General features: G+C 40.0%; 1 long non-coding RNA gene across 1 annotated transcript; it reads right to left on the reverse strand.

Moving 5' to 3' along the window:
• Window positions 1-501: 501 nt before the first annotated feature.
• On the reverse strand, window positions 502-4,509 carry LOC308288430. The gene is made up of 3 exons (XR_013962192.1): window positions 4,462-4,509; window positions 2,841-3,050; window positions 502-1,436 (listed from the first exon to the last, which is right to left on the reverse strand). It is a non-coding gene; the product is annotated as an uncharacterized lncRNA (long non-coding RNA).
• Window positions 4,510-4,785: the final 276 nt, after the last annotated feature.

The raw sequence follows: 4,785 nt of genomic DNA on the forward strand, positions 1-4,785 counted from the left end.
AGATTGTGGTATAAAAGTGACCCTCCAACTTGTGAGCAGTGGCTGTGCATTGTGGAGGAAATATATGTGATGGAGAGATTTACACACAAACTCAGGATACAAGAAGAACTGTTCCTTGAGAAAAGGGAGAAATGGACTGAATATAAAACCCAACAGAATGACACCACAAATGTCTGACATGGACTAAAATGTGATAACCAAATGATGTAATAATGTTGATAAAAATAGAAAGAAAGTACTACAGAAAATCTAATGGAAAAACCTTTGCAGAGTGAAAGTGTGCTTAAACGACAGTCTCTCTCCAAACCATCAACACGCAAGGCAACAGCTGTTTAAGCACAATACAATATTCTCTATGCACAGCAGCCATATTGGAAAGAAAAGGGCTTCAGTTCAGGGACACTAATGGTTCCTTTAGGAGGTTTCAAATATGGCCCTTTCCCTTACGGGTGTGTAACTCAGGTACAATTGGTTCCATTGGTACACTCAAGAGTTATGGGGGTCCTTGAAATTAAAATGTTTGAGAACCACTAAATGGAACAGAACCTGAGATAGTCGGGGGCCTTAAGGGGAGAAAATATACATTTCCTGCAAATCAGTCTAAAAGTGCCCAATTTTGCACAGATGTAGCCCAGTAGTACATGCTCATGATTTAGCTAGGGCGCCCGAGTTTGCAACCTTTGGGGTCACCACAGTGGCCAAATCAAGTTGGGCTCCTATCGACTTTCTATACAGGAGGAAAATACCCAGAAAAAAATCTGCTTTAAGTAGGATGTGAGGGTTCTAACTAGAGGTTTGTCATGATTCTGAATCCATTGCAAGCCTTTGTTTTGCACAAAAAAAAACATTCCTTGGGCTACAAATGGCCCCACAAAACGATGGTTTAGTGATGAGTCATCATCTTTTCACAGTTTGGTGGGTGTTTTGTGGGGCCACCTCCCTGACAATAACGATGGGACCACAATTCTTATATGAGACGATTCTAAGATGACCCAATGTTATTCTCATAGAAAATGAACTTCCGTGACCCAGGAGATGAACCAGTGACGTCAGTACTCTATTAAGACGTGAGGTTGATTCTACAAAAGCCTAATAAAACGGTTTTCAGAAAAAACCTATGTTGCTATGTATCGTTGTTAGGCAGAAACCTTACCTCCATATTATGTTTTGTTTTCCATAAAATTAGCAGATTGCAAGCTTTTAGATCTGCTACTTTAGAATTATAATCCTGAAAAGTTTTGGACATGAGGTTTCCACCCATAGATGCTTTACCAGTTTTAATGGTTAATTAGTGTACTGTACGTGGTAAGACCTGTGAAGGAAATTAGTAAGGTCTCTGGGAGTGGGACATATCATCTGTAGGGCTGTGTGCTCTCTGGGGGCGTACAGTATGGATGATCTTCTCCTCTGTCACCACTGGGGTTTTCCATGTGTGTCTGAAGACATTAAAAAAAGACATGCATACTTGTTAACTGACATCTCCAAGTTTAAAACATCGCTACACTAAATAATAAGTACACCGGATCCATTGTAACACAGGTTCTTTCCTTTCCTAAAAAGTAAGTATTCTGGAGTTAAAATGCTTCCACCCGACAGCAACAATATAATATAATAAACTCAATAGTTATTACAGTGATAATATATCGAATTATCAGTACACATTTAATGCAAAAATAAAGAATGGCAATACCTCTAATGAACGTGGAAAAAATATCTTTCTCACATTTCAACTTAAAAGAGGTGTAGCTATAAAATGTGTAAATGTGCAACTCTTAGATCCTATTTTTAATATCTAACCCTTGACAGCCATTCATTCAAACAGAAAAGCAGCTGTATTGAAAATATTTTTTTTTCTCACACATAATGCAGGACACAGCTCCTGCTATTTAGGCCATGGCTATACGGAGCTGGATTTTTCATATATCCCGGTTTTTCAGATATCCAGATAGAAAAATATCTAGGTCCACACGAGAAAGATATCTAGGTCTAAAATAATCTGAGTCCCCAGACCTCCACTGGGGGACAAGCACACACACAGTTAAGTCTTAAGAGATATCCGGGTACCGTGTCTACACAGATCCAGAGAATATCCAGCTTTGCGGCCGAAATATCCAGCTTAATGTGGCTGCAGCCCCAACAGCACAAAAAATGTCTAGCTTCAGAAATATCCAGCTCTGTGTAGCCATGGCCTAAACCACTTGAACACACCTATTCTGGGGGGAACATTACTAAAAATGGCAGATCTACAAGCTCACAGTGAGCTGCAATGCAACAAGTTGAGAACTTATATGTGCTATTTTAGGCAAAGAAAGTTGGTGTAGATGGAAGAAAGCGGCCCATGTAGGGAAGTCTAGAGCAGGGGTCAGCAATCTTTTTGAAATGAAGTGCCATGTTTTTATTTTCTAGATAGTCAGTGTGCCATGTCAACATGTTTAATGACACGCCATCAAAAATTCAGACACATTTTGAGTGTCAGGAAATTGTTATAATGATCATTATAGACTCAAGCAATAACCCATCTATCTCGAGAGTTCAGGGTTTTAGTGAATGTAGAATTATGTGCAGGATGTAATTTGTGCAAATTATGTGACTTAATTTAATTGACCACATAAAAAAAAACATGTGATTTTAAAATAAAAACCCTCTCTCTCACACTTCTGGCAGTGTGCCAGTGATCACCCTCCCCTGTGCCATTGTTGTGCCTAAGGTTGCCTACACCTGGTCTAGTGGGTTTAAGTGGCTACCTTTACACATTTCTGCCAGGAAGAGTTGCAGAGGGAACTGAATCACTGTTAATTGAGACAGACTGAATCAGCATGGCACTGCTGGTCTAGACTTACCTCTGAGAATATCCCCATCCTGGTTGGGGTAAAAGGCCAGTTTGAAGATGTGGTTCATAATGCTGCGTTCGATAGGCATCTGGACATCTTGCAACTGGTCCTTGCTAGTATACTGCCAGATGGCATCACGGACCATGGCACCATACAGGTAGTGCAGAAAACCCTCCACTGCTGCAGTCTTGTCATCAGCCGCTGTGCATCCCTGGAAGGCTGTGGGGGGAGACAGGGAACAATGCAGTGAGCAATCAGTCTGTTGATTACCTTTAAAAATATATATAAAATACAGAGAAAGTAGCCTATCTACAAGCTCACAATGTGCCTTATTGTGAGTTTGTAGATAGGCTATTTTCACTACTTTTGTGCAACACTTGTATGATGAAGTAGGGCAGTGTTTCTCAAATGGGGGTACGTGTACCCCTAGGGGTACGCAGGGCGGGACCGTACCTATGTTCCCCAGGTTCTATGTTCCCCAGGTTCTATCTATTCCACCTAACAGCATTAGTTTAGTGAGGTTAGGGTTAGGTGGTAAGAAAGTGGGGAACATAGAACCTGGGGAACATAGAACCTGGGGAACATAGGTTGGACCCCCGCAGGGAGTACGTCAGAAAAACTAGAAAATGGGAATTAGTACTTTACTATTATGGTTAATGATAAAACATTGACAGAGTTTGTGTGAACCTGCTCATCTGTACATTTCTAAACCAAATAACATCAATACCTTTACTAGTAGTAACAGTTATTTAATAGAAAGCAGTATTTATTTGCCATTTATTTGCCATTATGCTGTTTTATTTTGAACATATTGGCATCGGAACTGGACTTTTGATGTCAATTTTGCAGTAGTCAGGGGAAGGGGGTACATGGCTTCAGAAATCAGTATAAGGGATTACTCCAGCCAAAAAAGATTGAGAACCACTGAAGTAGGGCATTCATTTATGAAAACATAGCACGTTGAATACAAGGTTTCTGCCTGAGAACAAGAATTAGAGAGGGTATGTGTGTACAAAAGAGAGAGGTCATCAGATCAGCCTGTGTCGCCTCTATATAAGAATGTGAATGATGGCTGCATATATGCTGTGTTGTGAATCCACTATAGCCATTTGAAATGTGATGTAATTTTTTGTTCTGCTTGTCCTGCTTCCAAATGTGTAGGAGAAATCCTTAAATTAGAATTAGGCTACTCCAAGGAAAACAGTAAAAGGGTTTCTATAGGCTACACTATACAGTAAATAATAGTCTACCTCCTTTTGAAGACCAGCTTACTGCTGTTGATCTTGTTTGATCCAACAGATGTCTAGTATACATCTAAAATACTCTGCAGCACTGCAGATGAGAGAGAGAGGTGAACAAATAACAATAAATTCAACTTCCTCGCACAGTGATAAATACACGTGCATAAAAAAACATTGCAGTCCTACGTGTTTTTACCTAAAAATGTTGTCAGGTGATGTAGCCTACACATGATGGAAACATGATGCGACACAAACACTAGGCTACTAAACACACACGTCCCTGTTCTTGATGGTGGTGATTGTGTGTAATATGTGCATGGCACGCAAAAACGACTTCCAAACTCAATTAATTCACTGAAAGTTTCTTCAGAAAGTCATAGATTGCTTACATTCATGGTTATTTTCCAGTAGGCAACCTTATGTCCATTGCGAGTCCAGTCACAGAGGCTGACTGACTGTTCTGTGGACATAAGGTGCTCTTTTCCCATAGTACACAAGACCTGGCTTAAACAAATCCTCTCTTAACCCTAATAAAACTAACATAACCATCTCAACATAATGCATTTTTATGCATTTCTGACTAGAAGCCCAATATTCTAGGACCATTCCTATATATTATCAAACTTATCCGCCAAAAGTTATTCGCGACCTACCTGTTGTTATGAAGGGGGGAAAATACCTTATACAAAGCATTCACCATTCAAGCTTCTAGC

Source organism: Nannobrachium achirus, assembly GCF_963921795.1.
Source record: "Nannobrachium achirus genome assembly, chromosome: 7".
NCBI lineage: Eukaryota > Metazoa > Chordata > Actinopteri > Myctophiformes > Myctophidae > Nannobrachium > Nannobrachium achirus.